Consider the following 13,606-nt stretch of genomic DNA (forward strand, 5'->3'; position numbering starts at 1 on the left):
GATTGTAATTTTTAATTTTCTCTGAGATTGCAGTTGAGAATGGCACCTTATTTCGTTTATGCTACTACCTTTTTTAGTTGTATTCTGAGTGAGCAGAAGTAGTTCTGCTGTATAAGCCAGACTGACTCTAAGGTGTAATTAGTCCATGATGAAAGGTGGAAACATCTGCCAATGGAAATGCAGTAAATTGTCAACTGAGCTGAGTCTAACTGATAAGAGCTTTCCTGAACACAAGTTTTTATATGCTGATTAACACTAAGAAAATCACCAGTTGCAGTACTGGTGCAAATAAGAAAGAAGTCATTCTTTCTTGGACTCTTGTGCTCTTTCCTGTGATACTGTGGTATACTGAAGGTAAGTCTCAGGAAAACAGACCCATTCACCACGCAAAGCACAGCCTGGCAAAGAAGGAAGAGCCATGTAACATCATGAGCAGGATCTCACCAGCTAAACATTTTATTCACCAGTCAGAAATATAATGAATCGCATTTGTAATAAGCTTGAGAGACTAGAATTCATTTTCATAGACCACTAATGCCTTTTAATTAACCAAACTGTAATCGACATTTGAGAACTATAAAGGGGATCACTGCATGAGTAAACTGCACCTGGCTATGTTTATATGTAAAATAACTGAGTCAGAGATCCATGTATTTTATTATTGTTATTATTAACATCCATCAGTGTCTCCAGCAGTATAAGGATACATAGGGAATATTTTAGAAAGGTTAAGTGAGGGTCTGGTGAAAGAGAAGAGAAAAGAAAAAGATGGAAGGGATAGCAACCTTTGGTTTTTAAAAAAACCCCTTCATCTGCCTGCCACAGAACACTAACCAGGGTTTTCCAAAGCTGCTGCCAAGTTAAAAAGAAATGGGCTAGGGTAGGCATAGTAATTTTCATGACAGCCGTTTGCTGCTGATCAACACAAGTCTGTTTCTCTGCAGTATGGAACATTTTGTTGAGTGAAGCAGTAGTCATTACAGACAGATGGGGCCAGTGTGCACACGATCTATCAAACACCTCTATCTTTATCTGTCCCCCTCAGCAAGTCCTCCTCTAGTTTACTTCAGGCTAAAGCCATCCTTACTTATAGAATATCCTCAAAGAAGACATGAGCTCCCCAGTGATCCTCCCCAGACAGGCAACTAAATATTCAAACATCTGAACAGTGTGATAAATAACAAGCAAAAGAAAAAGCTGCTTATGACAAGAGAAAGTAGGATTTAGCCCCCACAGCTCAGGGTGCTGTTTAGGACAAATGCATTATGGTTTTACTTTTTTTTTTTTTTTAAGTAATTCTGAGTGACATCATGAGAAATGGTACATAAGTAAATAGTAAAACTACCACCAAAGTCTGTGTAAGTAGCAGGACAAAACATTCCCTCTCAAGACAATTAAATATATTCGAAAAATCCTACTTGTATTACTGAAAAGCAAGCCTTGAAGTAACTTAAAATTTGAACTGATAGTAAAAGAAATAACTTCACAAGAAAAATAACTAGTCATTTATTCAAGTGTTTCATAGAAACGTAGCAAGTCTAGATATATTTAACAATCCTTTTGGGTAAGTGACCAGTCGCTAAGTGGTAGTCATAACTCTTTCAAGTTGACCTACATGCTCTCTCCTTTTATTTCCAGACCTCCTCTTGTTTTGAGTAGATCCAGAAAACAGGAAGGCCCAGAAAAAAACAATGCAAATATTGAACAACATTTTTAAAGTTCCATTTTACTGAAGTTTTATTCTCATTTTACTAAGTCTATTTTTCCCTGTTGCTAGATATAAAGACATGGAAATGAAATAAACACTGATGAAATGTTGAATAATAATTATTATTCATACTCCTATATATAACTGTTATCACCAGGTTGTAATTCACTACTGTTAAGCAGTAGGGAATTAAATGGAGGACAAATCTTCTTCTAAGAATAAAGAATTACTCTCAGCTTTCCAGGGCTTGCACATTGTTTGGAATTGTATAAGTAATACTAACATTCTTTTCATGATCCATCTGTTCTCCATTTTTTCAGTTCGCTGGTCTTCCACACTATTTACAGACGTAGCTTTAGGCAGGCAGATGCTATGCAGCTCAAGGCATACATTTTTAATTTACTGACAGCAGCATTTCTTTAGGTGACATACAGTAGGCTTTTTTTTTTTTTTGCTTACATTAATTAGTTTCTCTTTGCAAGGTACATTGGAGAAGTAAGTGTGACCTTCCGATTTGCCTGTTCTCTAACTTCATGTTGTCTTTTAGTAGGCACAGAAAATGGGTAGGAATTATAAATTGTGAATCTACTATTTTTATTTTCAAATTTTGTTTGAATTCCTGATTTTCTGGACATTTTAAAATGCCCGTGTCTTTCTCATGTTAAAGGCACGTTGCATAAACTGTTATGCTGCTGTTTTGGGAGCAGAGTCTTCAGAAAGCTATCTCAAGGTAAACAGCTGCAAACAGCCAAAGTAGAAATTTAGCTTTTTTTCTTTCCTTTCTCTTTGATGTAACACAATCATAAACCATCACTGGGATAATTTAAAAGCTATATGCCCTTAGTTTTGCATAGATCAGACATGCTACTGCAAAAATATTTGTACGATCTTCATATGAAAGGTTAAGATATGTGTGACACGTTCATCAAGTAAGGCATGTCCAGAGGCCATGTGTTCACTGCAAACACCCCTGGGTTTGATTTGTGAATGTCTTTCTGCTTAGTGGCATGGGTCCTCTGGTGGGCTTCTGTCCCATTTTGGCTGGTTCATTATATTCTCAGCTCAACTGAAACATAGGATGGAGACACTGGCTACTTCTGAGCTGGCACCGTGGACATCTCTATCTCCCAGCTATTCTTGCAGCCTGCGGGCAGCACAGGCTTCTAACTTTGACCTTACGTAAATCTTATGAAAAGATAAGGGCTACACTTAAATCAGTCCCTCAATAGCTACCAGAAATGTCAAGTGTGGCAGTGAAGCACTCTGTCTTGAGAGAATGAAGCAGAAAGCGAGAGACAGGAGAAGAAAGGTTTCTGCATGCTAGCAGTGTTGGAGGAAGTACAGATCTCTCCTGGAGGAGTGGGGAAAACTGGGTGTTAAAGTACTGAGAGATTACTTTGACCTGGAAGAGAGATGAAGAGTAATCAGGATTTCTAGAGGAGAAGGGAAACTTAGTCTGCAATTCGATCAGTTCTCTAAAGTAAAGAGAAAGAAAAAGGACAAGGGAAACATGAGGTTTGAATTATAGCTTGAAGTCAGAAGGTTTGGCAAAGCCAGATGAATGGGAGGACATAGGTGTTTTTCACACTGCACTGCAACAACACCTGTTGGTGACCAAAATTCAGAATAATCCTTTTGTTCATTCTTTTGATTACAACTTAAAAATACCTGTATGTTAACCACATCTATGGTGAATTTTCTTCCTAACTTTGTTTTAGCTAGAAGAACAAGCTGTAGAATAGTTTTCCACCAGAACTTCAGTCCTGACCACACGGGAATTCGAAGTTTTGCAAAATTTTGCATTTTTTGTCATTTAATTTTCCTGAAATTAGCTCCTCATCTGGTACAGCCTGTTTCTTAATAAGTGCTATTAAAATTTAATAAGCATTCCTAATTAGCATTTGTTTTATGCATTCAAAGACCCAAGCAGCAAATCAGAGAGATTATATATCCTGTAACACTGTAACACAATTTTTCAGAAGTATAGTTTTCAATTTCCTAGTCCAGCAATCACATCATACAAAGAGAAATTATTTATGTTGTCACTCAGATTGTTCAACTGAAAGCCATTTATCAAACATAGCAGATAATCAAACAACAGTAAAATTAGCTTATAACTCTTCTACTAACACTGCACCTGTAGAAAACAATTGCTTCCTTGGTTGGATGCCAGGTTACAGCACACTACAATCAGTCTTTCAACACAGAGTAGGCACAGAGGGAAAATATGGAACAACCCTTGCCAAAGAAAATTAATTGTTAGGTCAGGTGCTGGCTGAAGTTTGCATGATGTGTTCTCTATAGGCGAAGGTGGGTATGAATTGTTTTCGTGTTAAATATACTGTAAAACAGCTATGAAAAGTGAAAACTATATATCATAAACAGCAGCGTTTCCCCACTGAAAACCTGAGTTTGTTCTGCCTAAGAAAAGGTTTTATAGGTTAGTGTTGGTCATTGCCTTAAAAGAGCCATTTTGCAAATGCTGCCTTCATAAGTAATCTAGTGCATTTCCTCTTGTATAAGAGGTCTTGTTACTCTGAAATGAATTGATGAGGGAAGAGGAGGGTAACAGGCTCTTTGATGAGCAGCATCATAGCAATTTTTAACTTTCTTTACTCTCCTTTTTCCCCATCAGTTCATTTCAGAACTGATATTACAGTTACCGAACCAAGAGACAAAAGAACAAGACTGCGTTGTGCTGTGGCCCTGCCACTGAAGGCTGAGAAGCAATCAAGCTCTCAGTGAAAATGAAGATCAACATCAGGAGAAGCAAGTGTACTTCCCATGTGGTTTGAGGACACTTTGCTCACCTGACAAGCAAACACTGTATTTGGTAAAATGCATACAATCAGGAACTCCCATGCAACTTTATCCAGGTGAATTGTCAAGGAATTGTGGTCCAAGACACAGAAAATCACTATATGAAATTTACTTCCAGTCAACCTTCTTAGTGACAAATACTTTCCCTTACGATAGTGTATTCTAGGAAATACTGCTGTTTCATTCACTTTGTTTAATGAATGCTTCACAAATGGCAAAGTATTCCCTCCATCACTTTTACATAGCTGAATCTTGGTTATCAATTTGAACTAGCTAAAATCCTCCAAATGTATCTGTATCATTAGACGAATTAATTGATGTAAAATATCATCACAGAGTAATGATTTCCATGATTTATAATGACTGATATACTCAGAAAACCCCTAAAGCAATGGGACAACACCCAAATCCTGATTTTAAGAGCCACTTAATCCAAGAAATATTTGTCTCCAGAGCCACATTTTGTAGGCAAGATCATAACACTGATAGACAGTATATCAGGTTTCAACTATCTATTTTGGTGTAAGATCCCACAGCACGCTTTGCAAATGAAGGGGAAAGTTATATGCCTTGCTGAAACTTGGTTTAGATATTTCCTGACTGCTGCCTTAAAATTGCACTGAGAGTTTTCTGTGCAAATGGCAAAGAACTGAATCTGCCTGTTCCAAAAAAATAATTGCACATTATTTTTGCATGGTTATTGCACTGGTTTATGAGCATTTTATGAAATCAGTTTCTCTGGCTATTGCTGTTAAGAAAAGTGCTGAATTATGTGTCAGATTTTTCTGATGTAGACAGAGTCATAAGAATTTTCTTTGTACTGGTAGTGGCAGTTTCAAAGTAATTAGCAATCCAAAGTTTATACAGGCCAACTGTAAAAAGATGACCTGTGGGACCATTTGTCTGGCTCTAATATTTTATTGCTATTTGCTTTGTGCTTCCTTAAATTGCATTTTTCTTGGTATCTTTGTAAGGCTGATAGGAGGGAAGGAGGATGCTAGCCAACTGCGTCACAGAGATCTCATTATTTTTAAATAACGAAAACATGAAATAAAGTAAATTAAGTAAGAAACATCCATGTTTCATCACTGGATTATCTGAGAAAGATTTTTCAACTGCATTTTAAGGACAATGTAACAGCATTTTGTAAATCAACACTGTAAATTATATTTCACTTATAAGCAATGGTTTAGGCAGTTACATTAATAGATACATAAACAGTATTTGATGAGAAGTGTGTCATTTGGAGGTTTTTCACAACACACCAGGATTGTATTGGAAGGCTTTGCATGGAAATTGAAAAAGGGAAACCAAATTTTGGCAATTTTGTGAAATCTGTTGTTTCTAGAATGATATTTTGACTATTATTACTCTTTGCTGTAATATTTTTTCTACTATTCTTCATGAATAGATGCAATTGGTTGCATAATAAAATGGGATAAGAAAGATAGCACTTCACTGAGATGTGGTTTGATCCTCTAAATGCTTACATTTTTTCAGCTATAAAATACATTGCTGTGCTAACTATGTAACATAAGATACTTCAGGCATCAAAAATACACTACTGCTTCTTTTAAGTAACTATATTTCCTTTGGAAAGAGAAAGAAAGATGAGTTCTACTGATCTGGTGAGGACTGTAAGGTATGGAAGACAGAAACTCAACTTGTCCAGCTTCAGGCCTCTTCTGCTGAATACAGGAACAGTTCAAAGATCTGCATGATGTGAAACAGGAATGTTGGACACTCTTTTTTTCAAACAGCTTCCAGTGCCTCATGTAAACTGCTGAGGACAAAACCTCCTCATTTGGACTATATGACCTTTGAAGGTACCTTCCAACTCAAACTATTCTATGATTCTATGATTTTCAGTAGCTGTTTCTTCTTCCCCTTCAGTCTTTGAGAGCAGTTTCCTTGCACAGCAAAGAAATGCTTCTCTTTTCTTACAAACCTGTGTAACATTTCCAAGGATCTTCCTAGAGACAATTTATCTTTTTAATCTGGGAAAAATGTATTGGAGATTGGTAAATATGAAGAGAGAGATAAAGAGTGAGCAAGCAAGAGATAAACAAGCATTATATCATAATGTTGTTTCTTCCTGGGAAAATTGCAGGCTAGTTTAGGATTGGTCACAGGATTATCTTTTGCTTCTGATTTTCAAAAGTTTTACTTATTCCTATCACATGCAGAATTGCATAAATAAACTAATAAGAAAATACTAATAATCCTTCCAATGCTCGATAAGTAAAATCCAATTAGGCATGGACAGATATGGATCTTCTTTTGGCTCATTTGAACACAGTAATAGATTTTGCCCTGGCTGACTTCCACAGCACTGCTGTGCCTCGTTGAACAGGAACTACTTTTTTCCCAAGAGTCGGTGCCAAACCTGTAGCAGGTAGTTTGACTTTAGAAAGTCTATGCAAGCAGAGGCACCAGGGTCTACCAGAGACCATGAACCCTAGGGAGATAACCTGTTCTCTTATCTGAGCTCAGGTCACCTGAGAGCAAGCTGTAGCCTGGTTGTATGGGTGTATGTCCTGGATGAACAGTAATAAGGACATTGGGAGGCAAGCTCAGCTGCAGTCTTTGTACTTTCTGAACCTGCTGATAGCTGAAACATTACAAAGAACAGGGAGAGGTAGGGTCATGCCCTGTACTCCTTTGCTCTGGTATTGTAAATATTTTATCTGCTTTGAAATGAAAACACTTCGACACTCCCTGAACGGCAGTCTGAACCAGAAGATACATGGGAAAGCCTGCAGTGGCAGAAAAAAAGGTATGATGTTACATTGTATTATCTGAGGAACAGAAAGGTTAATAGCACACATATACATGGTGGCAGAGCATGGAAAGCCCTCCCGATTTTTATTTTTTTTTTTTTAGTGTTCAGTCAAGTGATTTTAGGATGAAAGGAACAGTATAATTATCACATGCAATATTATTACTATTTTTGTTATTTCGTCTAAACCCACCCAAATTGAGATACAGGCTGAAAATTGTGAATTAATTTCAGGCATATATAAATATACCATACCAATGTCTTAGGTATAATGACATCCTATATTTATTTTATGCTGCAGCTGATGAACAATTTTGAGGATGCCAACCTTGAGGTAAAACTGTGCTATTTTACAGTCAGCAGTATGTGGTGGGTGTGTAGATAAGAGAGACAAGAGTTGCCCAGGAGTTAGAAGATCAAAGAACTCAGGTTCTTCCTGGATCACATTCTTTCTGTATAACTGTGACCAGCTCCTCAGAGTTATCTATCCCTATGAACTGAGTTACATGGTACATTCCCCGAGTTGGAACCCTTGATCCAGCAGAGGAGCCTGAGCTCCTACGCAGCTTTCAGAAAATGATATATTCCTAGGGTGTTCTTTGTGGGGGAGGTGAGTGCCAGAATACAGGCACATGAGTATTTGTGCTATTTTAAAAGCTGAGAAAAGCAGTGACCTGACCGCTTTCTTAGGGAAAGCAAAATTAGTATCTTTATTTGGGAGTGTCCCAGACTCTTTGTCTACCTTGTTTAGGAGTGCAGCTCTGGATGCTCTCACTTGTAAATTGGCATTGATAGACTTTTCCAGCTTGCTGAGGTTTATGAGGATGATAACTGGTTATATCATTCCACTGTTCAGGGACATATAGACACCAAGTCCTACAGTTATAGTCCCTGTAGTTACCAAAACAGGATAAGAAAAATTGTAGTGTTTTTGAAGGGATGTATTTAAAAGAAGGTGATATATGACTTGCACTGTTGTGGAAATTAGTCTTTATTCTGCTGAGCTTTGCTGAAATGCACAGTTTTCTGAATTTAATAAAGTTCAAGTTCTGAATTTTCATAAATATTGATATAATGCCAGATCCTTGAACACAGTGCACACAGGACCTAACGTAATAAAGCACTTAAGAGAGCACTTAAATTTAAGTGTGCACTGTGCTTTGCTGTGTGAGAGCCCATGGAAGGTTGGAACTGCAAACAGTTAAGTGGAAGGGAGTGTGATTTTGTACTGAGTGCACACTGTGGCTGGGGACTGCAATTCCTTCTGTATGTATGTGTACATAGATCTTACCTGCCAAAGAAAAACATTTTACTTTGGTTGATAAAGTCTGTTTGTTGGAAGAGATCTTCTGGCAAGTTAGTAAATTCTTCCTGAAAAATGCCATTGAACCTTTATTTTGAATCAGGCAACCAACTATGACAGACAGAAGGGACTGGTTCACAACTCCATTATCATTGTATGGTGGTGGTGTGATGGCAAATATTGTACTTTTCACTAGAACACAAACCTTCAGTCTCCAACCATTTCTTTCAAAGAATGTTGCCTATTTTCATTTAAACAGTGACATGATGGAAAGTACGCTTTTCATTAAAAACTATACATTTTGGAAGACATATGTTCTGATGAAGCGTCATGTAGAAAAAAATTGAAACATTTTGGTGATAGCTTTTTAATTTAAAATTATCTTTCAGAAAGTATTCGTTACTTTTAGTATACAATTTGAAAGTCTTTTAAAACTCAGAAGCTAGTAAAAGCTTTCCAATCTTGCAGAAATGAAATGTTTAAATTGATTTTTTATTTTTTTTCCCTGAAGAAGTTCTTCAACAAGAAAGTCATAGCTGTTTTCTTCCCTTCTGTTTCTGAGAGGAAAATAAAAAGTCCAAACCAGATTGTGGTCAGAAAATTAGTGTTAGACAATAATTCTTCTTGCCACTCAGTTATTGGTACTAATTCAAGCTATAAGCTATACAATACTGATTACGAAGTAAGCAGCTTAATTCAAAACTTCTACAAATGCAAGGCCATGTAAACATATATATGTATGCACATATATGCATACATACGTATATATATGCTTGTTTTCTCTTGCTCAATATTTTCACATTTTCTTTAGATCATGAATGCCACATTTTCTTACTGAAGTATCTATCTCTGGAACAGGGATTGTAATGTGCTCTAGATTCCTGTCTCAGCCTACTTAGTGGACAGCAGATACTTCTGCCGGTCTGATAGTATCTAATTACAGAGCCAAGGGGTGCGTATTTCAGTAGAACAGTCTGGGATGTTGAAAGATGATATTCTGAGACAGAGAAGGGCATATCAGCCATTGATTTAGGTCACAGAAGCAATTTGCTACTGCATGAATAACATTAAGTTGAATGTTATATCTGAACGTAGTAAAAACCTATACAAATCTCATATGTGATAAAGGTTGGCATTAACATTTCAGGTTTGCCAAAGTACTATACCAGCCCATTAATCTTAGCAGAAAAATATTCTGTTTTAGCTAGAATACAGTTGCTCATATGATGCATATAATGTATGGAGTGGGTTTGGTGGTGGGGTTTTTTTCGTTTTTAACTTTGTACTTCGAAAAAACCAATTGCAAATTTATGAGTGACACCACCGTTGAAAAAACTATATATGGATATGATGGTAAATAGCTATTCTTTTTCACACCAATGAGATAAAAGAACATGTTTATGTCTTCTATCGAGAGAGAAGATTTAAAAATAAATAGTCCATGGCTACTTTTGTAGTGTTGCTGTCATAGTTTTCATTTGCAACAAAATAAAAATGAGGCTAACGTCATGAGTATTATTCTTACTCTTCTTGTCTATCTACTTGCTTGCAGACAGGTCATATAAAAAGGTTTTCAAAAAGAAAATGTTACCACTGTTTCATGAGCAATATTTTTGTACCCAAGGGTCCTGCAGTGGTCCTTCCTGCAGTGGTCCTTACACCATGAGTAGAAAAGCATTGGCTTGGACCACTTCCTCTGTTCTGAATTTGGTCAGCTTTTAGCTGTGCTGCAAAACATTATGAGTTCTGGTCCCAAGACAAAAAGCCACTCAAAGCCAGCAAGGAAGATACAAAAATGTCATGAAAGATATTAAAGAAAATCTATAGCCTTGGGAAAGCAATTTGTGTCAGACATGCTGAAGAAATAATCTAGTATTATTATTCAGTAATTAATTTTATAAATTCCCCTCAGAAATAGAAGTGTGAGAGGTAACTTCTCAAACTAGGGGGACTGGGCAGAGCAAGGGTAGTTATGGGACAGAGAGAAACACAAACTCTTGTTGCTGCTACTTCAGTTGCAGCTGGATCCAGAAGCCAGGGATAAGATACAGTGGGGAAGGCCTGAACCCAGTGACGTCCAGGAGAGTTTAATGGCATACGTATTCAACTGGCTTTCAGAAGGACCATGGAAACACCTGACTGATACACTGTATTTTCAGAGCTGCTGAGAAGACTGTTATTATTTTCATGGCAGCTAATACAGAAAAGGTACATTCTCAAACATATTTTAGGAGTACAATTCCCAAATATTTCATATTTCTGCAGCTCCAGTAATACACAAAGCTTTTTAAAAAAACACTTCAAAATATTGAAACCACTTGGAGAGTCACGTATTGTGTAATATACTTGTTGTTGGACACTTACAGTGACTACCAGGATTTCTTTTAAAAAAGGATGTCATATTTCAGTGACCTTCTCTCTGCTTTATCATTTACCTTGTTTTGTTTTACTGTCTCTTTTTTGTTATATTTTTAATGTTTTTGTTTATACATCTGTTTTGTACTACTCCTCCTTTGGCAGTATCCTGACATATCAGGTTTTGGTTTATTATATAGTTTTTGTTATTTCTGGCTTTTTCACCCTTTTCAAGTCCCCTGCATCCTTCCATTTTCTTGCTTACCTGCTCACCCTATTAAGCCTTCTCTATTTCACCAGTAATTTCTTCCTCTGTTCTGTGGTCTCTCTTGATACTAAGCTCATATATTTAGCCTCATGGGATGACATCCCTCATACTGTTTGCAGAAGACTTGCTCAGTTAATGATTACAATTAATTGCAACCATGTCAGATGGATGCCAGTGGGATAGCAGAGGGATAGATTTCCTCCAGTTGTGCACAAAAATGTAACTAACTCCTCATTTGCAGAAGCCCTGATCCACCTGGTAGAGAAGTCTGGGAAAAGATTGAGTCAGGTGCAAAATAAGGAAGATCTTGTCTTATGTACTCTCATGTTCAGCCTTGAACTGACTTGAACTGGTCCAACAATTACTTTTTCTCTCCGGACTGATAAAAAGGGGTGGCTGTTCGTAAGTACTGAGAGTGGTGTCTGTACCGTGAAGTGATGCTAGTCATGCTACTGCTATTGCTGCCTGCTTGATGCTCCCAAGCAAAATACAAGCTCTTCAGGTTGATGTAGTAAAACAAATATTGCCTTTGGACCCTTGGAGAGATGGTACCACTGTTAAACTAACAGCTGTGAATGTTGTAGAGGATTGTTACTAAAGTAACTTTATTTCCCTCTGAAACCTTAATCTCTTCCTTGGTGGTCTTTCTACCTGGATGTTTTCTCTGAAGCACGTTCTAGGCCCATGTGCATGGGGTTTTCTGAATCTGACACAAAAGTTGCCACATCAGGCTGAATGATATCTATAAGATTCAGGTTTCAATGAGAATCTCACTTAGAGGAAGTGTGAGAAAGTGGTCAGTTGCTCCAATCTTTTGTTCCTCAGCCTAAGTAAAGCTTTTTCATGCCCATTAACCAGAAAATTACATTCTGTTTAACTTCAGCTGAAGTTTTATGTACATTTTTGAATTATATGAGATTATTCTAATTTGAAATTTGTTATGCAAAATTGTCTGAGTTAATTTTCTACAATATCTTTCTATTAATTTTTTACATAGCTTGTCATTTGTTGTGTTTTTGCCACAGGAGCTACAAAACCTGGGAAGAGCATAGTGTTCAAACATTATTCTGCCAATTTACTTCAAAGGCATATTCTAGTAACTAAATATTACAGGCTGTAGACATTGAGTTGGGTAGCAAAATAAAAATTAGTATAGATTCTCATTAATAAAAATGTTGTAAATCTCTCCGTCTTGACTCCTATTTTTAATTACCAGTGTGGTTCCAGGCAGGTGACAGGAAGGATTTTCCTGGTATGATAAAGTCCTGCCAAGGACAAGTTCTGTGCATTTGTCAGACAAAAAAGGGGTGTTTACTAATATTTCCCTAAAGAATTATTTAGTCAGTGTGCTCGATGTTTCTTTGCAGGGCAAACAAGGATATTTCTCTACTGCCACATGAGGAAAAAACAAAGGAATAAACATAAAAGTGACTCTGCGTACACACCTTCCACTTGATATCTTTCCAGATCGCTTTACAACTTTCCATTATTCCATCTCTTCAGCTGCTTATTTGTATGCTGTAGAGACACCATAGTCCTGATGCTTCACGAGATAATGACTGTCTGTATCTATGCTGCCAGCCTCCGGTGTCTGGGAACAAACAGAATTTCCATCCAGTTGAATAGTTTTGTACTTCAAAATATATTTTCACTCCAAAGAGGAGAAAACAATAAGTATGCTAAATTACCTTTTTAAGGATTATTTTAAGAATTCCTTTTGGTTACTTCTGAAAAGCATGAACTCCTCTTCCTTCCAGCAACCTATGTGTGGTTACTAAAATATTTGGCAGTGTTTATGTAGAGTCCTTGTCTTAAGTAGAGGATGAGCTAATCCTCTCACTTGGAATGTGTGAACAATATGCCGGAGAAGAGTCAGTGCTGCAGTAGCAGTATAACAGATTTTCAACCTATAAAACAGGTTGGAGAGAAGTAGCCACTTTTTTTTATACCATTTGTTAAATGGAATTTTTCATCCATTCAAAGAGGAATAAACACTGACCTATCACAACATGCTTTCTTTCCAGAATGGGAGTTAGAAAACTGTTACATTACATATGTTTGCAATTACACTTCCAGTGATCTATAAATGATCTGTGAAATGCAACTATTTTTTCTGAGAACTCTTCATCGTATGTCAAACCTTGTAAACACCTTTCTAAGCAGAAAATGCTTTTTGCAATGACTTTTTTTTTTTTTAGTAAGATAAATCATGACTTCATTATGAGGCAAAATCTGCAGTGACATCTGCCCAATTTTACAACTGTGTCTTTACAGTTATTGCATGACACAGTTCAAAAATTGTCTATTCATCCATCAAGGTTAATTTTCCATAGACTGCTACAGTGCGGTACAGGTATCTTTGGTTTTTATTGT

The 13,606-nt window shown here is 36.9% G+C and overlaps 1 protein-coding gene across 1 annotated transcript in view; it reads left to right on the forward strand.

Annotated features, from left to right (window-relative positions):
* GRXCR1 (glutaredoxin and cysteine rich domain containing 1) overlaps positions 1–13,606 on the forward strand; it is a 39,334-nt gene that overhangs the window by 13,648 nt on the left and 12,080 nt on the right. The gene's annotated exons all lie outside the window — the stretch shown is intronic.

Source organism: Strigops habroptila, chromosome 7 (assembly GCF_004027225.2).
Source record: "Strigops habroptila isolate Jane chromosome 7, bStrHab1.2.pri, whole genome shotgun sequence".
NCBI lineage: Eukaryota > Metazoa > Chordata > Aves > Psittaciformes > Psittacidae > Strigops > Strigops habroptila.